The sequence below is a fragment of the Panulirus ornatus genome, chromosome 18 (genome assembly GCF_036320965.1).
Source record: "Panulirus ornatus isolate Po-2019 chromosome 18, ASM3632096v1, whole genome shotgun sequence".
Lineage (NCBI taxonomy): Eukaryota > Metazoa > Arthropoda > Malacostraca > Decapoda > Palinuridae > Panulirus > Panulirus ornatus.
In genome coordinates, this window is record NC_092241.1 from 39,424,617 (window position 1) to 39,449,195 (window position 24,579).

Here is a 24,579-nt window from a genome sequence, read left to right on the forward strand (position 1 = left end):
CTCAACATGTTCACATTCAAGAGTCTCTCTTTTGCACGCCTATCAATTAGTATATAATCCAGTAATGCTGTCTGACTGTCTCTCCTACTCACCCACGTATTTATTTGATTTGTGACGGTATTCCCGGCAAATTTATTGTGCACCACATGCTCATGTTGTGAGCGGTAGCGCCAAACGGTCAGAGGTTTCGATGGGTCTTAGCCAAACCCCAATAGGTTAATATCACATAAGTTGTTATAAAGTTGAATTTCATATGATGAGTTTTACCGACTGAATATGAAAACATGGATACAAACTTAAAGTATCGGGTATCTTTTTGTTAACAGCAAGGTGTTGAGACATATCTTGCAAGGTTTGTTGAGATCTATCCCTATGTTTTCACATTCTAAGACGTAGTGTTCTAGTTTGTGTCCAGATCTTTGGCTATGAACTTTACGATGCACATGATCAACATCTCCAAGTAGGCCAAAGCGCCAGTAGCACGATGACCTTGCCTTAGTCTAGCAATTACAACATCGTGTGATCTGCTGATTTTATAACTTTTTCCATATAAATGTTTTACTTTATACATTTCGCTGTGATGGAAAAATTTTTGTACTTGTGATTATCTGACCGTCTCCTTGCTTCAACTAGGTCTGTTAGTTCTAACAACAGTTCTAAGACTTCTAGATGATAACCCAATGTTCTCTTCATCGTTACTAAGTGGAAGTTTGGCTAAAGCATCAGCATTGTCATGCTCACAGAGGCCTATATGAGAGTGAATCCTCAATGATTTGATTTGAATCTACTGAGCAATAATGTTTGCTTATTTGTCTCAGGTTTCAGAGACCAACATGTTACATTCTGATCTCAGGGTGTAAAGGGAAAGTGGGAAAGATAAAGAATCGGAGTATATTAGACAGTCTGTGACAGTGATTTTTACCAGCTCATGATCGATATTATGTATGGCGGACAATTCAGGTTGAAGGGTAGATGATCATTCTTTTGATTATAATTTTTTTCCCGTAATCTTTTACCACTGGGTTGGATCACAATAGCGGCACTGCCTGACCACGCAATAGCATGATTAAGATAGATATCATTATAGATGCACTGGGTGATATCATTTTCACTCTGGAGTGTCTGTATATGTTCAAGAGCTCTGGTTTTGGCAAAGTGCTGAAGGTGAAAATTATAAGAAATTAGATTCTTGGATAGATAGGTGAGTGTAGTGATTTCGGAGGGTGTTATTTGCCAGGAAGGCAGGACATGCTGTTGCTTCCTAATCTTACACAATCTATGTACTCCAAACATTGTCATGTGGTTGGCGGTTATTTGGATCTGTTTAGATTCACTTGTGCCATGGCATATATGGTTTTAAAATTCTTAAGAGACGACACTAACTGTCCTACCGTCAGGCTGATTTCAAGTTTTCTGTCCTCAGTGCTGCTGGGAACACCAAATTCTTTCCGCATGATCGGTGGTCTTAGAGAAACTAAGTAAGATTGTTAAGGTTTCATTTTGCATTTTCTTGTTTAAGTCTGTTGATACTTTTGCAGTTATGCGGGGCTAAAAATGGCGCGTGGTAATCCATAAGATACCTAATATAAGCTTGACCACGTACACGTTTGTATGACCCCCTTTTTAAACTAGTTCTTTTCAAGTCCTTTACCGGCATTCAACTCCACAAGCTGTTCACCATTGCTATGTACCTCACTGAATACCACATGTTCCCCAGTTACACCCTCGGTTGACTCATTTCCAACTCTTGCATTTCAATTGCCCCATCACTGTTACCCCATATCTAGCATCGAAACTGCTGACACACTCACTCGGCTGCTTCCAAAAAAACTTGCTATTCATCCCCATCCTTTCTCAAGGCAAGGTGCAAAAACATTAATGATAACTCATCTCTCACAGCCCACTTTCTTTTTCACCCACATCAGTTTGGAGTTCACTTTCCTGCACTCTTTCACACATTCCCAGAACTCCTACTTGATCAGGACTGCTACCCCATCCTTAGCTGTAGCCCCTTTACTAACCCTTGGCATTACCCGTGATACATTCTCAAACCATTCTTCAACATTTAATCTTGAACGCAGCCTCATTCAGAGCTACGACATCCATACAGTCATACAATCTTTCTCTCATTTCCTTTCATCTTGATTCCATCCACACACTTTCAGATACCCAAGCCAGAGCCTTCGATGAGGATGAGCTCTGATCGTTTGGCTACTTCTGTTCCATCTATCAGAAATCTAAATGAGAAAAAGGGAAGTGAGCGGGAGCTCTCCACGCTCCCGACTTTTTTAGTCGCCTTGCAAGACACGCAGGCAATACAGAGGTAGAATTTTTTGTCCCTGACCCCTCTCTCGAGGATTTTATATATATATATATATATATATATATATATATATATATATATATATATATATATATATATATATAATGTTCTTTCATTTCATAATTGTCCGACGTTTCTCGTGTTAGCAGAAAACATTAGGAAGAGACGAAGAAAGTCATTATTCGCGCTCATACATTATCTTGCTGTCATGCGCAATGCACCGAAACCACAGCCCCTGTTCACAACCAGGCCCCAAAGGCTTGTCCATAGTTTCACCTGCCCGCTTTACATTCCCTGGTTCAGTTCATTGACAGCATGTCGCTTCCTGTATGGCATATCGGACGATGCGACGTATATATATATATATATATATATATATATATATATATATATATATATATTGCTGTGTGTGTATGTGACTGGCTATGTTTGTGTGTATGAGTTTAGTTCCTATGTGGTTTTGGCGTGCGCATGTGTGTACATGTAAATTCAGGCGTGTGTGTGTGTGTGTGTGTGTGTGTGTGTGTGTGTGTGTGTGTGTATGTTTTGTCTTTCTAGCTATATAATATCTTCACTGCTTGTGTTTCTTCGCCTTTTACGGGCAGTCGCCTCAATTTTTCAGTCTGGACATATCATTTATGTCTTGCGTTCCTAAACACACTCTTCCTGTTTCCTCTGTTACGACCATCCTCACCGTGAGGCTGCTCGCCTCCTCCTCCATCCTTGTGAACCTCATCTCTGTAGAAGCTTTCTCATTCCTCCTTCTTTCCCCAGTTCTTATCCGTCCTTTCCCATCCTATTTGGAAATCCACTGAGAAATAAGGGGATGTCTCAAATGCAATCTTTTCCCATTCCTCCCACGATCCCCCGGGATCTGGATTTAAATGTTCCCTTCGATATCGCCCTGAAGACCCATTACTTCTCACCCAGGAGACAGATTCGGTTAACAACAATCCGTAATTTATCTTCGTGACGCGCTCAAAGTCGCCTGACGTCCACTCCAAATTCTCTTAATATTTTTCTCCCTTCTGGCTATGCTATATCCTTGCGTTACAGTTTGTCTTGAACCGCTCACAGTGTGGGTCGTACTGTCATCTTCCCAGATTCTAACTATGTCAACAGGCAGTCGCTAAGCCTGTGTCCAAGACTCTGACGGTCACCCTTGTTGCAGGATCGGTGTGTCTCCCTGGTGGGGGCCGTAAACGAAACGTCTTGTCGAAGGCAATTTCAATTCCAGGTTCCCATTTGGTTTATTAGCCAACTGACGGTGATAGTAAAGCTGCTTCACCGACGCAGTTCTTCCTATTTCCTCGTTTCTTGTCTTTTACTCTTTGTAAAGACGCACAGTTTTTCGTTTCTTCCGGTGTGTCTTGTGCATGGCGGCGGGAGCTGGATTTATGAGTCCCGAGAGAGGTGGTGTGAGCCTCCCCAGACACATCTGCTCAGGTTAATTCCTCTCCCACACTGTCTCTTCCGTCGTTTTTGTGTCCTTGCCTTCCTGTATATGTTTCCATTCTGCGTCTCCCCGGCTTCAAGAGGCGATGCACGAAACAATATGATGTACAGCGAAGCCTCACCCAATTCATACTTCACTAAAGAATTGGCAAGAAAAGCTCCTGCTCGCAGATGTAAATTTGAATGCATCTTGCAGCCGGATGTCTCAAGATGAAATACAGTTGCCTCAGCCCCAGCAATATATTCCTGTTAACCGAGAAGTGAACTTGTATTAGTTGATATTTATTACAACACCTGGTGAGGAGCCTCTCTGCTGGGTATTTATGAGGATGCGAGATGCTGCAGGCGAGGCAACGGGAGGGCGCTAACGTAAGCTGGCGGCCAGATTTACGACACCCCTGGGACGCGGCGCCCCTGGGAGACGCCCCTGCCAGCCTCAGCTGGGCCCACTAATGCCCGCTCTCTGCTACTTATTCTAATTTCCAGACGGTGATCAAAATTCACTTTAAGAAGAAGAGGGTAGAAAAGCCTTGATGGGAGGGAGGTACACCAGCCCCTTTCCAACCATCACGCCCCCCCCCCCCCCACCCCCCCACCCCGAGTGTCTGGGAGTCGTACGGTAGTGACAAGTATTGTGTCGACAGCACCGGGAAGGCTGAGTATATCGGTAGGCGTTGGTGTAGTTTTGATGAAGTATGTTTAACGCATATGTAGTGGGTCCTGGCTTAGCTTTATCCAAGCGAAGATTCACTCCTTGAGCACGAAGATAAGCTCCCTTGAACACAACTGCACTATCCCTGGGTATGATAGTATGACCTTTTAATTGACCCTTAAAGGTCAAATACGTAATGGTCGTACTGCTGAGCGTGAGCCGTATTTTCGTGCTCGAGAGACGTGCTGTCGTACTGAAGGAAATAGCCATTCAGCCGTCAGTAATAATCAGGTTAAACCAACACATGCAGATCATGCTTGCATAATAGCATATCTGAATTCGGGTCGTTGTATATTTGATGGTAAAGTGTCAGTAGGCTGATATCTATCCTGAGATGATTCGTCAGGTGTGCTGCAGCGCACAGTGAGCTCGCTCAGCTCACGTCTAATTCGTGACACTGTGTTTATCTCGTCTAACATTCCCTGGTCATCTGCTGTCTTTACATACGTTACCAGTTATGTCACTGTCTGTCATCCTCTGTCTTTCCGTCTGATGAAAATGATTGCACCTATTAAGACTAGAGCTCGGTGGACCGAGGGGAGTTATGGTCATAGTGTAGACGAGAAAACATATGTTCATTATGTAAACAGATGTACATATAACGAGGAAACTGATGCAAAAGATAATGTTCATTGAGGGGATCATTGCCCTGCCACATCATAGGTGCCTGAGGACTACTATTTAACGAAGGAAAGAACTCTAAGCGAAGAGATGTCTTTCCAACTAAGAAAGGGAGAAAGTTATAAGAGAAGACAAGTGTTCAACGTAAAGTTTTTATGCGTAGGAACTGAGCTGGTTTTAACACTGAAGTTTGTGGTCAGAAACAGAAAGACTGTTGCTGAAGAAGAGCCTATATTAAACGAGAGCGAACGATCGTCCTGATCACACGCCAGAAACTCTCCTCTTTTGTTGCTTCAATAATACAGAAGCTTCCTTTTTCTTGATATGAAGTAGTACCTTCACATCTTGGAAAAATTCAGTTGTACCTACTCTACTCAGTTTAGGCAAATGCAGTCTTACTTATAGTCTCTCCTACTTTCCCTCTTAGGCTTCTAATAGGAGCCTGCCGCTTGTGTATCCCACCATCAAGTAGACCAGGTAATAATACTCTGCAGGCCGTTGTGTGGCCTCTGGCAATTAAAGGGTTGTCTGTTGTAATGTCTGTTTATCCACCGCCTCGAAGCTTTGGGACCTTCCGTAACACCCGCGACCTGCTCCATTTTCGAAACTCTTAAATTCATTTCCTTTTTTCCATGCTAATCTGTTTAGTCTTTTAAAAGTTTGATGCAGTGTAAGGTTTGGTCTTGATGAGGACTTTGACTGGAGCCTGTCACTCACACACAATAAAAGAAAAAAGTCAAAATACCCCAGACGATCATGAGACATACGACTGATAAGACGAATAGATATGTCTAACAATGCTGATCATCATTGATCTTATCCACGCTAATGATCACGGATGGAAGTCTAATACTGGAATCTGTTATTAGTGGCTCACTGAGGCGGTATTCATGATTGCTTTGTTATATACATAAACACTGTTACCAAGTTTATTATGATCGATGTTCACTGACGTTTTAGGAGTTTATTGTTATCTCTTTATGTTAATGATTATCAGATAGAATTCCTTATGTTTCCTCTTGATCCATCGATAAATAACTTGATCAATAAAGTAGCATTCCAGTTATTCTTTGCATCGTTGATCATCATTAACAGTAGGGTTTATTTTCTATTGTTTTGGTCTTGCTTTTCGTTAAATGTGCAGGTCACATTTTGTTTGCAATGTTTATGATACCTGTTAAAATTCTTTTTAGTTACACCAGTGATTACCATATTGCTAACTTTAATGAGCACTAGTTGGAATCCCACAACATTTGTTTAGTAGAGGAAAGCGCGGCACATTTCCTTTTGGACGACAATATTGTGCTGTGAAAACGCTTCATTTTCTTTGACAGGAGCGAGCCCGTCCACATTCCACATATTTCACACCGACAAACTATTTCTGTCCATGGCGTCACGCACCCTAACTCATGTATTTAATGACTTCAATTTTTTTAGGAACACTGTTCGTTATTCTTTCATGGCTTGTTGGATAAAATGCTAAATTATGTATAAAAAAGAAGTGGTTATTATCAGAAAATGTGTTCTTATGAAAGAAAGGGAAGCGTACTATCACGTGTTCTGTGGACCTCAAGACTGGACTGCATGCATTAGTTAAACTCAATAATTAGGAGGGGGAGATTCTGATCCCTTAGGAGGGCTGGTGTTAACGCGTTATGTCGGGCGAAGTCGTAAATTGGTTGTTGTTTTTCTCGCTTTAATCGAGCCAATACATTTCGAAGTCCTGTTCCATGAAGAGCTTGAAGCGTGCACGATAAAGCCATAAAGATGTCATATATTTGCGATTATCTACTTTGATTTTTTCATGTATCTTAAATCTTGATTCTGTTGTTCTGCCGGAAGCAATACTAGATGTCCATATCCATACACACACACACACACACACACACACACACACACACACACACACACACACGCATACGCTGAGAGGAACATTATAATAAATGAGAGTGGGAAAAGAGCAGAGATGAGACCAGACTCGAACAGGAGTTATAATCATGGAAACTACAAAGAAATCGACAATTTCCATTGTAAAAACAAGTGGGGAAATGGTGTCCAGTGGCCAGAAATCAAGGTACTGTGGTAAAAGTTCTTCGAAATTTACAGTGGAGTAGGCTCATGGGTATCATTAGCCTCGGATAGAAAGGGAAGGTTGAGGAAGGAGCAGTGCAATGATAAATGTCAAAAGCCTTCATCCGCTCGTTCCTGCAGAGAGCTACCACACCCTCCCTCACTACCATCAAATTTTTCCTCCGTCCGTGGCCACCACACCCTGAACTGCTAACAATGTTCAGTGGTTGCAAGCACTCATCCCGCTATTTTCCCTCTTCATACCTCCCATATTGCCGGCACAGCCTTCCCGTTCATTAGTAAAATATTTTCCCGGAAATATTTCATTCCAGCAGCCAGCAATTTCCATCCTGCCAAGGAAATGGACGAATTATTGGCTACTGTGCGTGAGGGTTAGTTGTTGGGCGTTTGGTAACTCCCTCGTTGTGTCTACGGAGGAGGGACGAGCGGACAGACTGGAAATCCTTATTATAGCATTAACAGAGGAGAAACCTGGATGAATTGCTGCATTTGACACCACAGTATAATGGATTGCTAAAGACACTGGATATTCAAGCAGGAATGAGAGAGAGACTGCTTCGATGGATGAAAGATTAACTTGATGGAAAAAAGAACAAATGAGTTAAGGTCATTGGTAGCGTGCCTTAAGGAAAGAATCTGGGACCATTGCTTTTCTTGATATGTGAATAACTTGCAAAAATAAATGTACTCCTACCTAAATATGTCTACGGGTGATGCCAAAGTCATGAAGGTAAAAAGTGAGGAGGATTACATCGACCTACAAAGGGTACAGAAAAAAAATCCAGAATTGTTAACATACATTGCTTATGAACATCAACCTAAATAGATGCAAAGTAATAATGATAGGACGAAGTAATAGAAGGTCTCAATATGAGCATTATCTAGAAAGGTACAAGCTGAAGCAATGTGTTTACGAGAGGGACTTGGAGGGAGACATCGTCCCCAACCTGTCATTAGAGTCCTACCTAATGAGAATAGTTAAGGAGACGGACTTTCTGCTGGCAAATATTTGAAATATCCAGGAGGCTGTTCACATCTAACATGAGGCCAAAACAAAAGTGTGCATCTCATGTTTGATCACCACACGTGAAGAAGCATAAGGAGCTAAGAGAGAAAGTTCAGAGGAGGGCAATAAAGATTCAAATAGAAGTAAGAAACTGAGTTACAGGGTAAGGTTAGAGGCTTTAAATTTGTCCCTCATTGAAGATAAAAGAGTAAGGGATGACTTGGTGACAATCTTTATTTAAACCAGTTTGATGACATTAACAGCGAGCACTTTTTCAAACTATGCAAAGATAGCACAATCAAAGGCCATAACTTTTAATCCAACAACAGAAATTTTATAGGAAACATAAATAGTACTTTTGCACTATAAAAGGAGAGGATGAGTCAAATGTGAATGATGACGGCACACAGGAGTTTAAAAAGTTGTATCACAGAGAGAGGTTGAGATGGGATCCCATGGCTATTAAGCTCCCTCCCCGTACGGAACAAATAGATGATTATACACACACACACACACACACACACGAGCTAGCGCGTGCGTGTAGCGGTTGGCGTTCCTGATATTGAGTCAACACGTTTACTAAGGCGATATGGATGTAGCTTGGAAAAGATTCAGTAACACTTTCAAAGTAGTCGAGGGAACGTATAAACCAACGACGAATAAGAGTCTTGTTTCAAAACGAGGCCGAAGTGGTGGAGCGATGACATAACGAAGAGTTTGTTTTCTAATAAAGTAGCACATAAGAAACTTGGAGACAAATAACCAGCATGGTAAGGGAAATTACGGAAATTTGCGTAGGGGAACTAAGAGACTTGCACGTTAAAGCAAGCGTTGGTATGAAACGTATATATCAACAGGAACACTAAAGAGTTTTATAGTTATGTTAGAAGTATGAGTCTTTACCCAGTCAGTTGGGAAATTGATTACAGAAAATTCTGACTTATCCAAGACAAATTTTGCATCTATATTTACGGTACCGATTCCAATTCCATTGTTAAGAGGGGAAAATGTCTTGAAACATATTGAAACAACAGATAAATATATGATGTTGGTGGTAAATGTTTTAACAGTAAATAAAATGGTAGGCTCAAATACATTTTATCCGAGAACATTAGAGGCAGTGAAAACTGAGATAGTTTAACCAGTGGCTGCTTTTTTTTTTCGAAAAGTTAGTTGCTGCGGAAAATGGTCCAGAGGAATGAAATTTTGCCAGTGAAACACCTATATTCAAAAAAGGTGAATCGTTTAACGCGTTTAGTTAGTAAACTAATAGAAACCATCATTCAGGATAAGACTGTTAAACATTCAGAGGACCACCACCTGATAAACGATTCTCAGAATGTTTTTCGACGAAATCGCTCGTTTGACAAATCTGACTGATTTATCTTATGAAATAATCATGTATGTTGAATGTCAACAGTTGATGTCATCTATTTAGGTCTTCAAAAGCATTCGATAAATCTCCATAGCAAAGTTTACTAACAAAGGTTAAGTCACATGGTATAGGTGTGGGTGTACTTCGATGGGGAGGAAATTAGCTGACGATGTTAGCAAAGAGTACTTATTAATGGTCAGTCCTCAGAATGGTTAGACGTAACAAGTGGTATACCATAGGATCAGTCTTGGGACCTGTTCTCTTTCTCACGTATAATAACGGTAGTGATAATGGGCTTCATCTTAAGATTCTAAATTCACGGATGATCCCTGGTTGGGAAATAGATCTACAATAGAAAGTGAACGTCTGCAGCTTCATATTGTCATAGACAAGCTGATGGACTAGGCTAACGTGTGGCAAATGAATTCTGATATTGATAACTGCAAAATTTTACATATCGATAGTAAAAATGAAAAGGCTGGCTACATTATGAATTCTTTTGAGCTACAAAATGCCAATGAGGAAAAGGACTTTAGTGTATTAATCTCTGGTGACCTAAAGTCAAACAAACAGTGCACAGAATCCGTAATAAGTGCTAACAAAATTTTTGGTTTGAGAGAATGGACATTTGAATCCAAGTCTCGGAAAATCATTTTCGCTTTTTACAACTTGCAAGTGCTTTCCATCTTCAACACTGTGCTTAGGTTTTGTCACCATACTTGAAGAAATATATAGAGTATGGAAACGGTACAGAGGCGAGCTATAAAGATGATTTCCAGCCTGAGGAACAAATTGTATGAAGGCCGATTTAACAAATTAAATCTATTTAACTTAGAAAAGAGAGGGTTGAAAGGTGATCTAATGTAGGTATTCAGAATCATAAAGGCTTCGATTTCACTTGCAGTAATTTAAAATAGATCTGTAGACACTTTTCCCTCGAATGAGGCGACGTGCTCCTTCTTCAACATGATTGTCCCTATGGAATGATCTACCAATTAGAGCAGCTACAATCAATACCATAGATACGTTTAGGCAAAGTCTTGATAAATATTTCGCTCTAAATCCACGGATAGCGTCATTTGAATCTCCTTAGCTACACGATAAGTCTATAGGTCTTCTTCTTTAAAACTAAACTGTGCTTCTACTCCTACCACAATAATCCATTACATTCTGCTTTCTTCCACTATCACACAAAGACTCGTTATGATCCAGTGGTCTGTTATTGTTTGAATTCATTTGTATTCTGTTACCTTTTCACCTTCATTCAGGATCCTGCTAACACGTACGGTAGTGTTCAAATGTAATAACGTATTTGTAATTATCTTTTTGGTCAATACGGGGAAGAGCTCAACACTTGTGGGATTCCATCTCTTGAACCTTCGTTATTCTTCTACGACTTTTTAAGCTTTGTATGTTTCAGTGACTGTTCCTCCTCCCCCGTCCTGTACCCAAAGACAAAAATGTTGAAATCTTTGGTAGCGCAGCTGACTTCAAAGCCAGATAGCAGAGCTGTTTGATGTTACTGAAAGCAGTAACAATAACAAAGCTATGACAACAGCAGCAAGGGAACACTGAAGGAAACAATAGTAGCAACAAAACCCAAACCAACAACATTGGCAACAAAGAGACTGAGTGAAAAAAGAAAGCAGCGACGGAGCCTAAGTAGCTAAAACAACAACAAATAACCATCTTAATAGAAAACAACAACAAAGACTTAGATAAGAAAATGTGGCAAAACCTAAAGTAAAATGATGAAAACCAAACCGAAACGAAGACAAAAGAAGTTCAGTTGAACCAGACACAACAATAGTGGAAACATGACTCAACTCACTCAACATGACTACAGTTGGGATACCGTACTCCCATGACTACCAGAGGTCAGGTCCAGCCACACAGAGAGAGAAAGAGAGAGAGAGAGATAGAGGGCCACTTGCACCATGGATGAAGGACATCCCACCAACATTGTCGGCATCCAAGAGTGAACGTTGGTCCTCACGTCATGAACTCTCTCTCCCCTCCGCGACACCACGGCGGCCTGCCCGGTAACTGTGGCGCGTTTCATTTGTTTGCATTTTACCGAAACATCACATAACGGAGATACTATTCAAACACGTCCTCTTTGAACTTTGAAGAATCCAGATTACTCGAGTGGCTCAAACAAAGCTCTGAGACGAAGACACGGATCTATAAACTTGTGGGATCTGCAGCTATACTATCACCACCCACCGAAGTTTTATAACAAAAGCGTGTCTCTCATGGTGGTCCGCAGATGAAAGCCCCTCTGAATCACACTCATAAGCTCTTCACTTTGTGTTCCATCATCAAACCGACCCTGGGCTTCAGAACCAGAATCTAATGTACCCAAAACCCCCAGGCGATACAGCATTAATTTCCTAAAGTGATTCAGCCATTCAAGACTTCTTCCAAAGAGTTTCCAAAGTTATTTGGCAGTTAATTTCTGGAATGGACTTCCTTCCTGTTTAGTCATGCATTTTATCTTTCACTCGCCAATCTACGACACGGCTTTGAACCACCACACCCCCACCGCCTAGACCCTACCCCGTCCACCACCCTCCTGGGATACTTTGTTCACTGAGGCCGCTGCTCCTACACACTCTCTTCTTTTTGGGCAAAAGACAGATCTCTTGTTTTGAGTATATTTTGAAGAAAATGGAGAGATAAGACGAGGAAAATGAGAGAGAGAGAGAGAGAGAGAGAGAGAGAGAGAGAGAGAGAGAGAGAGAGAGAGAGAGAGGAAAACAATTATTGGTAGAGCAAATGTACATTGAAGACACGAAGGAATCTGTTGATATCCTCATCGTCCCACGTTATTCCCATAAACTACGCCTCCCTCTCCACTACTGCAGCTCATCCATCTTCATTATCCAAGACATTTCTTATGTCTTAACCAGAGTACACTCGAGGTTTATCTTGCCTCCCACTATACTGCCTCCCGGACTGTTAACAATGAGGTGGTCGGCGACCAAGATGATCATCGCTCAGTTTCCAGCATCTCGCCGGCGTTAACGAAACAGGGGAAACAGAATCGTTAGAAAGTGAGCGTAAGAAATTTTACCATTTTTTCCCCGTTCTGATAATGAAGAACTTTTGAGTCTATCAGGGATCTTAACTTGTATAGTATATCAAGTACATTGCATTAGCTAGGAGGTTGAACAAAACAATCGCGTTTAGGGTCTAGAGTCTATCCACCGAGCTGTACTATGCAGCCGGTATGGTGATCTGGATGTCAAGACATAAATGTCTATACTTAAGGAGTTGTGAATGTCGACATTTTGTAGTCATGTGACTGTTTTGTGTGGAATTGTCTGTCTTTTTATGTTAACTGAGACTGTATGGGCAACTGAAGCCCAAATCAAGAACATCTCATAAATGCTACATCTCTTCGTTGTATATCAACTGACTGTTATATTTCTCTCTTGTGTCTAGACTGATGATGTGGTTATTACACGAAAGTGCACTTGGGAACTTACCGTGTTTCATTTTCCCCGTGGACTCTTAAGAATATACTTTATCACGTGCAAAAAAAAAAAAGAAAGAAGTGATCCTTTCCAATATATATATATATATATATATATATATATATATATATATATATATATATATATATATATATATATATATATAGATAGATATCTGGGAGTGGATCTGGCAGCGGATGGAACCATGGAAGCGGAAGTGGATCATAGGATGGGGGAGGGGGCGAAAATTCTGGGAGCCTTGAAGAATGTGTGGAAGTCGAGAACATTATCTCGGAAAGCAAAAATGGGTATGTTTGAAGGAATAGTGGTTCCAACTATGTTGTATGGTTGCGAGGCGTGGGCTATGGATAGAGTGGTGCGCAGGAGGATGGATGTGCTGGAAATGAGATGTTTGAGGACAATGTGTGGTGTGAGGTGGTTTGATCGAGTAAGTAACGTAAGGGTAAGAGAGATACGTGGAAATAAAAAGAGCGTGGTTGAGAGAGCAGAAGAGGGTGTTTTGAAATGGTTTGGGCACATGGAGAGAATGAGTGAGGAAAGATTGACCAAGAGGATATATGTGTCGGAGGTGGAGGGAACGAGGAGAAGAGGGAGACCAAATTGGAGGTGGAAAGATGGAGTGAAAAAGATTTTGTATGATCGGGGCCTGAACATGCAGGAGGGTGAAAGGAGGGCAAGGAATAGAGTGAATTGGAGCGATGTGGTATACCGGGGTTGACGTGCTGTCAGTGGATTGAATCAGGGCATGTGAAGCGTCTGGGGTAAACCATGGAAAGCTGTGTAGGTATGTATCATTGCGTGTGTGGACGTATGTATATACATGTGTATGGGGGTGGGTTGGGCCATTTCTTTCGTCTGTTTCCTTGCGCTACCTCGCAAACGCGGGAGACAGCGAAAAAAAAAAATATATGTATATATATATATATATATATATATATATATATATATATATATATATATATATATAGTGAAAAAGATTTTGAGTGATCCGGGCCTGAACATGCAGGAGGGTGAAAGGCGTGCAAGGAATAGAGTGAATTGGAACGATGTGGTATACCGGGGACGACGTGCTGTCAATGGATTGAACCAGGGCATGTGAAGCGTCTGAGGTAAACCATGGAAAGTTCTGTGGGGCCTGGATGTGGAAAGGGAGCTGTGGTTTCGGTGCATCATTACATGACAGCGAGAGACTGAGTGTGAACGAATGTGGCCTTTGTTGTCTTTTCCTAGCGCTACCTCGCACACATGAGGGGGGAGGGGGTTCTTATTTCATGTGTGGCGATGGGAATGAATAAATAAAGGCAGACAGTATGAATTATGTACATGTGTATATATGTATATGTCTGTGTGTGTATATATATGTATACGTTGAGATGTGTAGGTATGTATATTTGCGTGTGTGGACGTGTATGTATATACATGTGTATGTGGGTGGGTTGGGCCATTCTTTCGTCTGTTTCCTTGCGCTACCTCGCTAACGCGGGAGACAGCGCCAAAGCAAAGTAAATATATATATATATATATATATATATATATATATAGAGAGAGATGCTCTGTGGAAGGTATTAAGAATATATGGTGTGGGAGGCAAGTTGTTAGAAGCAGTGAAAAGTTTTTATCGAGGATGTAAGGCATGTGTACGTGTAGGAAGAGAGGAAAGTGATTGGTTCTCAGTGAATGTAGGTTTGCGGCAGGGGTGTGTGATGTCTCCATGGTTGTTTAATTTGTTTATGGATGGGGTTGTTAGGGAGGTGAATGCAAGAGTTTTGGAAAGAGGGGCAAGTATGAAGTCTGTTGGGGATGAAAGAGCTTGGGAAGTGAGTCAGTTGTTGTTCGCTGATGATACAGCGCTGGTGGCTGATTCATGTGAGAAACTGCAGAAGCTGGTGACGGAGTTTGGTAAAGTGTGTGGAAGAAGAAAGTTAAGAGTAAATGTGAATAAGAGCAAGGTTATTAGGTACAGTAGGGTTGAGGGTCAAGTCAATTGGGAGGTGAGTTTGAATGGTGAAAAACTGGAGGAAGTGAAGTGTTTTAGATATCTGGGAGTGGATCTGTCAGCGGATGGAACCATGGAAGCGGAAGTGGATCATAGGGTGGGGGAGGGGGCGAAAATTTTGGGAGCCTTGAAAAATGTGTGGAAGTCGAGAACATTATCCCGGAAAGCAAAAATGGGTATGTTTGAAGGAATAGTGGTTCCAACAATGTTGTATGGTTGCGAGGCGTGGGCTATGGATAGAGTTGTGCGCAGGAGGATGGATGTGCTGGAAATGAGATGTTTGAGGACAATGTGTGGTGTGAGGTGGTTTGATCGAGTAAGTAACGTAAGGGTAAGAGAGATGTGTGGAAATAAAAAGAGCGTGGTTGAGAGAGCAGAAGAGGGTGTTTTGAAATGGTTTGGGCACATGGAGAGAATGAGTTGAGGAAAGATTGACCAAGAGGATATATGTGTCGGAGGTGGAGGGAACGAGGAGAAGAGGGAGACCAAATTGGAGGTGGAAAGATGGAGTGAAAAGGATTTTGTGTGATCGGGGCCTGAACATGCAGGAGGGTGAAAGGAGGGCAAGGAATAGAGTGAAGTGGAGCGATGTGGTATACAGGGGTTGACGTGCTGTCAGTGGATTGAATCAAGGCATGTGAAGCGTCCGGGGTAAACCATGGAAAGCTGTGTAGGTATGTATATTTGCGTGTGTGGACGTGTGTATGTGCATGTGTATGGGGGGGGGTTGGGCCATTTCTTTCGTCTGTTTCCTTGTGCTACCTCGCAAACGCGGGAGACAGCGACAAAGTATAAAAAAAAAAAAAAAAAATATATATATATATATATATATATATATATATATATATATATATAGCTTGTTTCAGGTACCCGTCTTATCGACCAACCCCTAGGAGAGCATGAACATCTGGTGTTGTCTGTACTACACCACAGAGGTCTATAAATTTTTCAGTAATACTGTCAGCGTGTCACGCTAAACCTAGAAAACCTCCGGGTTCTACACAGTGCAGAAATACCATATTGGTGTAGGGGTTTCAGTGCCCCTAAGTAGGGTTCTAAGCTAAACACTTTTAGCTTTGAATTTCAGGAAATTCAAGCAGGATGAGGTGACGGTTCTCTGAGTTTCTAGGATTCTTCAATCAGCCTGATGCGCTGGAACAGCTGGGTTACCTAGGAGGCTCCGGGCTGGAGCTTTAGTGGACGTCCAGTCGAACCAATATGTTGGGTCTCCTAAATCCCGTAGCTCTGGCGTCCTCCTCAAAGAATCCAGTGGTGCAGAGGAAGAGGCGGGCGACCAGAGGCAACTTTACATTTGATTCCTGGTGGTAGTGGTGGAGGTGGTGGCGGCGGCGAAGGATCACAAACTTGGAGGAAATATATTGCCTGAAATGAATATGGAACTGAACGAGAGGAATAAGAATCTTGTGCAGGTACGGTGTAACTACAAGCAAAATACAGAAATCGATACAAGAATTAGAGTGGACAAATGTAGCTAGAAAGTATGACATGTAGGAACTGATAAAGTAACCAGATAGATGCACTTCTTGTTCCAGTACTTAGATCTCGTGAAGTTTGATGAAAAGAGAAATGTAAGTATAAAGCTCCTATCTTTGTAAACTTAAGGCTTCTGGATAATACATGACTTGTACAAATTTTGAAGTTATGCCTTAATGCTTGAAGAGAATCGCCAGAGGCGAACATGCCAGCGCAACCAGCACTGCAGGAGCAAGGGAGCGGAAGACGCAGCATGACGCGTGGAGCAGCAGTTGTGGCGGGCTGGAGGCCGCGCGCCTCTGATACTGACAGATGGCCTGCCGTTCTCCCACGGCCACACGATGATAAACAGCGGATGCTGGAGTTATGGCCACACTCTGGCCCGTGGCTGCCATCCTAGTAGAGCCATCAGAGCATCCTCACTACTTCTCGTTATGGCCGATCTACACAAGACTAGTTATGAGGATTTCGCTGGCTGCTCTTATCTCCTTTCCAGGCTTATGATAACCTCCAACCGCAGCCTTACAAGGGATTTGCTGTACCTGCATGACTCACGCCAGCAGAAACTGGTCTTGCTATCTATATTCTGTCAAGTTTACGCAACTACGAGTAGGAACTGATTACATTGCAACCTGTCTACGGTAAGATCTCATTGTATAATGGAATTTGCATCATCCTCGCCACCGTCACCTCATGCTATGAAGTATTTCTTCGTCCCCTAGTCGCAGGTCAACGTTTCAACCTGATCGGCTCGTCCGAGCTCCTGTACACTGTCACTAGAACTGTACCATCTTAACTACTGCGAGTGTTAGTGAATGACAGTGGTGTAACGTTTAGCATTACTGATCGTGACTCATTCAAGGGCCGCCCAGGGCGAGCACATAGGGTCGATTCCTGGTTTGGCAGTCTGTCCAAAGACAACTCGGCTGTTCATCCACCCTTAGGGGTTAGTTGGTAAAATGGCTACCTGGTTCAGGCTAGGGTATATATATATATATATATATATATATATATATATATATATATATATATATATATATATATGTATATATGGAAGCGGAAGTGAATCACATGGTGGGGGAGGGGGCGAAAATCCTGGGAGCCTTGAAGAATGTGAGGAAGTCGAGAACATTATCTCGGAAAGCAAAAATGGATATGTTTGAAGGAATAGTGGTTCCAACAATGTTGTACGGTTGCGAGGCGTGGGCTATGGATAGAGTTGTGCGCAGGAGGGTGGATGTGCTGGAAATGAGATGTTTGAGGACAATGTGTGGTGTGAGGTGGTTTGATCGAGTAAGTAATGTAAGGGTGAGAAAGATGTGTGGAAATAAAAAGAGCGTGGTTGAGAGAGCAGAAGAGGCTGTTTTGAAATGGTTTGGTCACATGGAGAGAATGAGTGAGGAAAGATTGACCAAGAGGATATATGTGTCGGAGGTGGAGGGAACGAGGAGAAGTGGGAGACCAGATTGGAGGTGGAAAGATGGAGTGAAAAAGATTTTGTATGATCGGGGCCTGAACATGCAGGAGGGTGAAAGGAGGGCAAGGAATAGAGTGAATTGGATCGATGTGGTATACCGGGGTTGACGTGCTGTCAGTGGATTGAATCAGGGCATGTGAAGCGTCTGGGGTAAACCATGGAAAGTTGTGTGGGGCCTGGATGTGGAAAGGGAGCTGTGGTTTCGGGCATTATTGCATGACAGCTAGAGACTGAATGTGAACGAATGGGGCCTTTGTTGTCTTTTCCTGGTGCTACCTCGCACACATGAGGGGGGAGGGGGATGGTATTCCATGTGTGGCGAGGTGGCGATGGGAGTGAATGGGGGCAGACAGTGTGAATTGTGTGCATGGGTATATATGTATGTGTCTGTGTGTGTATATATATGTGTACATTGAGTTGTATAGGTATGTATATTTGCGTGTGTGGACGTGCATGTATGTACATTGTGTATGGGGGTGGGTTGGGCCATTTCTTTCGTCTGTTTCCTTGCGCTACCTCGCAAACGCGGGAGACAGCGACAAAGCAAAATGAATAAATGATATATATATATATATATATATATATATATATATATATATATATATATATATATATATATATATATATATATATATAATTTCTTTTTTTTTTTCTTTTTTTCTTTTTTCGTTTTTCATACTATTCGCCATTTCCCGCGTTAAGAACAGAGGACTGAGCCTTTGAGGGAATATCCTCACTTGGCCCCCTCCTCTGTTCCTTCTTTAGGAAAACTAAAAACGAGAGGGGATGATTTCCAGCACCCGTCTCTCTTCCCTTTTAGTCGCCTTCTACGACACGCAGGGAATACATGGGAAGTATTCTTTCTCCCCTATCCCCAGGGATAAGGGTATATATATATATATATATATATATATATATATATATATATATATATATATATATATATATATTTGCCCGTGGACTCGTAGGAATATATATAATGTGGCTGTTGAGGGTGCAATTGGTGTACATGGGGTGTTCAGTGTTGTAAATGGAAATGGTGAAGAGCTTGTAGATCTGTGTGCTGAAAAAGGATTGGTGATTGGGAATACCTGGTTTAAAAGGAGAGATATACCTAAGTATACGTATGTAAGTAGGAGAGATTGCCAGAGAGCGTTATTGGATTACGTTAATTGATAGGCGCGTGAAAGAGAGACTTTTGGATGTTAATGTGCTGAGAGGGGCAACTGGAGGGATGTCTGATCATTATCTTGTGGAGGTGAAGGTGAAGATCTGTAGAGGTTTTCAAAAAAGAAGAGAGAATGTTGGGGTGAAGAGATTGGTGAGAGTAAGTGAGCTTGGAAAGGAGACCTGTATGAGTAAGTACCAGGAGAGATTGAGTGCGGAATGGAAGAAGATGAGAGGAAATGACGTAAGGGGAGTGGGAAAGGAATGGGATATATCTAGGGAAGCAGTGATTGCTTGCGCAAAAGATGCTTGTGGCATGAGAAAGGTGGGAGGTGGGCAGATAAGAAAGGGTAGTAAGTAAGATGGTAGAAGTAAGATGGTTAGTGAAAGAGAAGACAGAGGAGTTTGGACGATTTTTGCAGGGAAATATGACTTGGAGATGTATAAAAGAAAGATGCAGGAGGTCAAGAGAAAGGTGAAAGAGGTGAAAAAGAGGGCAAATGAGAGTTGGGGTGAGAGAGTATCATTCATTTTTGAGGAGAATAAAAAGATGTTTTGGAAGGAGGTAAATAAAGTGCATAAAACAAGAGAACAAACAGGAACATCGGTGAAGGGGGCAAACGGAGAGGTAATAACAAGTAATGGTGAAGTGAGAAGATGGAGTGAGTATTTTGAAGGTTTGTTGAATGTGTTAGACGATAGAGTGGCAGATGAGGGGTGTTTTGGTCGAGGTGGAGTGCGAAGTGAGAGGGTCAGGGAAAATGGTTTGGTAAACAGAGAGGAGGCAGTGAAAGCTATTCGATGAAAGCCTGCAATGCGGTGGGTTTGGATGGTACTGCAGTGGAGTTTATTAAAAAAGGGGGTGAGTGTGTTGTTGATTGGTTGGTAAGGATATTCAATGTATATATGGTTCATGATGAAGTTCCTGAGGATTGGCGGAATGCACGTATAGTGCCTTTGTACAAAGGCAAAGGGGATAAAGGCGTGTTCAAATTACAGAGGCATAAGTTTGTTGAGTATTCCTGGGAAAAAATATGGGAGGGTGTTGACTGAGAAAGTAAAAGCATGTATGGAGCATCAGATTGGGGAAGAGCAGTGTGGTTTCAGAAGTGGAGGAGGATGTGTGGATCAGGTGTTTGCTTTGAAGAATGTATGTGAGAAATACTTAGAAAAGCAAATGGATTTGTATATAGCATTTATGGATCTGGAGAAGGCTTATGATAGAGTTGATAGAAATGCTCTATGGAAGGTATTAAGAGTATATGATGTGGGAGGTAAGTTGCTGAAGAAGTGAAAAGTTTTATCAAGGATGTAGGGCATGTGTACGAGTGGAAAGAGAGGAAAGTGATTGAATCCCAGTGAATGTCGGTTTGCGGCAGGGGTGCGTGATGTCTCTATGGTACTTCAATTTGTTTATAGATGGGGTTTTCAGGGAGGTGAATGCAAAAATTTTGGAGAGAGGGGCGAGTATGCAGTCTGTTGTGGATAAGAGGGCTTGGGAAGTGGGTTAGTTGTTGTTCGCTGATGATACAGCACTGGTTGCTGATTTGGGTGAGAAACTGCAGAAGTTGGTGACTGAGTTTGGTAAAGTGTGTGAAAGAAGAAAGCTGAGAGCAAATGTGTATAAGAGCAAGATACTCAGGTTCAGTAAGGTTGAGGGACAAGTCAATTGGGAGGTAAGTTTGAGTGGAGAAAAGCTGAAAGAAGTGAAGTGTTTTAGATATCTGGGAGTGGATTTGGCAGCGGATGGAACCATGTAAGTGGAAGTGAGTCACAGGATGGGGGAGGGGGGGAAGGTTCTGGGAGCATTGAAGAATGTGTGGAAGGCGAGAACGTTATCTCGTGGAGCAAAAATGGGTATATTTAAAGGAATAGTGGTTCCAAAAATGTTATGTGGTTGCGAGGCATGGGCAGTAAATAGGGTTGTGTGGAGGAGGGTGGATTTGTTGGAAATGAAATTTTTGAGGACAATATGTGGTGTGAGGTGGTTTGATCAAGTAAGTAATGGAAGGGTAAGAGAGATGTGTGGTAATAAAAAGAGTTTGGCTGAGAGAGTAGAAGAGGGTGTATTGAAATGGTTTGGTCACATGAAGGGAATGAGTGAGGAAAGGTTAACAAAGAGGACATATGTGTCAGAGGTGCAGGGAACGAGGAGAAGTGGGAGACCAAATTGGAGGTGGAAAGATGGAGTGAAAAAGATTTTGAACATACAGGAAGGTGAAAGGCGAGCAAGGAACAGAATGAATTGGAATGATGTGGTATAGCGGGGTCGACGTGCTGTCAATGGATTGAACAAGGGCATGTGAAGCGTCTGGGGTAAACCATGGAAAGGTTTGTGGGGCCTAAAGAGGAAAGGGGGCTGTGGTTTCGGGGCATTACACTTGACAGCTAGAGACTGAGTGTGAACGAATGTGGCCTTTGTTGTCTTTTCCTAGCGCTACATCGCGCGCTAGGGGGGGGGGGGTAGGGGGTGCTGTTTTTCACGTGTGACTGGGTGTCGACAGGAATGGATGGAGGCAGCTAGTATGAATGTGTGCATGCGTATAAATGTTTGTCTGTGTATGTATATGTATGTATACGTTGAAATGTATAGGTATGTATATGTGCGTATGTGGGCGTTTATACATGTGTATGTGGGTGGGTTGGGCCATTCTTTCGTCTGTTTCCTTGCGCTACCTCGCTAACACGGAAGACAGCAACTAAGTATAATAGAATAAATGAATGAATATATATATATATATATATATATATATATATATATATATATATATATATATATATATATATATAGAGAGAGAGAGAGAGAGAGAGAGAGAGTTAGTCATACTTGATCGCAGTTTCCGGGCTAGCGAGGAAACGCTAGGGACAGATGAAGAAAGGTCACATGAGCTCACATCCATTCTCTTGCTGTCATGTAAAATGCACCGAAACCAGAGCTCGCCATCCACAACCGGGCCCCACAGGCCTTTCCGTTGTTTACTCCGGATGCTTCACATGCCCTGGCTCAGTCCACTGACAGCACGTCGACCCCCGTGTACCCCATAGTTCCACACCACTATATCCCTTTCACGCCCTTCAACCTCCCGCTTGTTCAAGTCCCGATCGCTCAAACTTTTTTTCACTCCATCCCACCATCTCCAATTTTGTCCCCTTATTTTCCTTGTTCTCTCCGATTGTGACCCATATATCCTCTTTGTCAATCTTTCATCACTCATATTCTCTCCATATGTCCCTGACCATGCTCTCAACCATACTCTTTTTTTATATTAAGACACAGCTCTCTTGCCTTTTCGTTACTTACTCGATCAAACCACCTCTTACCATATCGTCCCCAAACATTTCATTTCTAGCACATCCACCCTCCTACGCACGGTCTTACCTATAGCTCATGCCTCGCATTCATGTAATAATGATGGGAGTTCTCTACCTCCAAACATATCCATTTTTGCCTTCCCAGATAACGATTTCTCTTTCCCCACATCCTTCATTGCTCCCACAGCCTTCGCCTCCTCACTCACTTTCGATTCCATGGTTCCATTCACTGTCATGTCTATTCTCGGGTATCTAAAACACTTGACTTCCTCCAATTTTACTCCATTCAAACTTGCATCCCAGATAGCTTGTCCCTCAACCTTGCTAAACCTAATAATCTTGCTTTTATTCACATTTACTCTCGACTTTCTCCTTTCACACACTCATCCAAACTCAGTGACCAGCTTCTATAGTTTCACACTTGAATGTGTTGTATCATAAGCAAACAATAATTGACTCGCTTCCCAGGCCCTCTCATCCCCTACAGACCGCATGCTCGCCCCTCTCTCGAAAGTTTTCGCGTTTACTTCCCTCACCACCCCATCTATAAACAAATTAAATAACCATGGTGACATCACGCACCACTACCGCAGACCAACCATCACTTGCAACCATTTACTCTCCTCTCTTCCTACTCGTATCTATGTCTTAACCTTTGATAAAGCTTCTTGCTGTTTCTAGCAGCTTTCCTCCCACACCTTATATTCTTAATTTTCCATAAAGCATCTCTCTCAAGCCTATCGTACGTCTTCTCCGGATCCATACATGCTACATACAAATCTATCCATTTCTCAAAGTTTTTCTCACACACACTGTTAAAGCAAACACCTGTTCCACGCATCATCTACCACTTCTGAAACCACACCGTCCCTCCCAGATTTGATGCTCTGTACATGCCTTCAGTCTCTTTTGCTACCCATCCGTATAATTTACCAAGTACGCTCAACAAACTTGTAACTTTGTTGTTTGAACGCTTGCCTTATCCCCCTTGCCTATATACATTGGGACTATACATGCGTTTCGCCAGTCATCAAGCACCTCTCCATGATTTATACATATTTTGAATACCCTAACTAACCAATCAACAACACAGTCACCCCTTTCTTAATACATTTGTCGGCAGTCCCTGGGGTAGGGAAGAAAGAATTCTACCTCCTTTTTCCTTGAGTGTCGTGGAAGGTGACTAAAGAGATGGGAGCGAGAGACTGGAAACTCTCCCCTTCTCTTATTTCTGTATCATCTATCTATCTATCTATCTATCTATCTATCTATCTATCTATATATATATATATATATATATATATATATATATATATATATATATATATATATATATATATATATGTATTACACTATTTTTATGTGGTATGCCCAGTCTCAGAGCTGAAGTTTCTCCCTTAGTAAATGACTCATCATCAGGTTAATGACTCTTGAGCTGTGATAGTCAGTCGTAAGAAGGTATAATGTCCTGTTGGTCATCAGACTCGCCATCCGTAACATCTTCAATCTCTCCACAGATGAGATACTGTCTTCTGACACCGAGGGAGCCGTGTTAACTTCAGACTGACGGGCTGGCAGCCAGGCTATGGGACGCAACGCACAAGTGGAGGTAGGAACTGTGAAAAGATTTCTGCGTTAAACTTAATCTCGGTTTGTGACGTGATTGCTTTATGGCTGTGTCCATCACCATCTCTTATAACTCTAAGAATAGTCCAAATGTACAGCAGACGATAAGAATTACGCCGAAATGATTTTCTAAGCTCCATCTTTTTTTTTTTTTTTGTGGCGTATATCTTTTGTGGAGGTGACCATGTCAGTAAGTTAGAGTTTGTAGTAGACTCTCGCACCTCTTGAGATGACCTTGCTTTTCCTAGCAACTTTCCTGCCACCCCTTGCCGTTGAGAGGATTACTGTAAAACATTGTAGATGTAGACCTTTATTATCTTAGCACCTACAGTACCAGGATTATCATTCATCGTTACTTAGGAAGCGTTAGAAAACTAAGATTTGCTAGGTCTTTGTATCAGTGGATTCATCATACTGAAGAACT

At 42.0% G+C, this 24,579-nt stretch overlaps 1 long non-coding RNA gene across 5 annotated transcripts in view; it reads left to right on the forward strand.

Annotated features, from left to right (window-relative positions):
• The window catches only part of LOC139754905 (uncharacterized), a 280,753-nt gene that overhangs the window by 8,019 nt on the left and 248,155 nt on the right, over window positions 1–24,579 (forward strand). For all 5 annotated transcript variants that reach the window (XR_011713970.1, XR_011713972.1, XR_011713971.1 and 2 more), the window contains exon 2: window positions 24,047–24,138. This is a non-coding gene — a long non-coding RNA (uncharacterized lncRNA). The remainder of the gene's footprint in view (window positions 1–24,046; window positions 24,139–24,579) is intronic.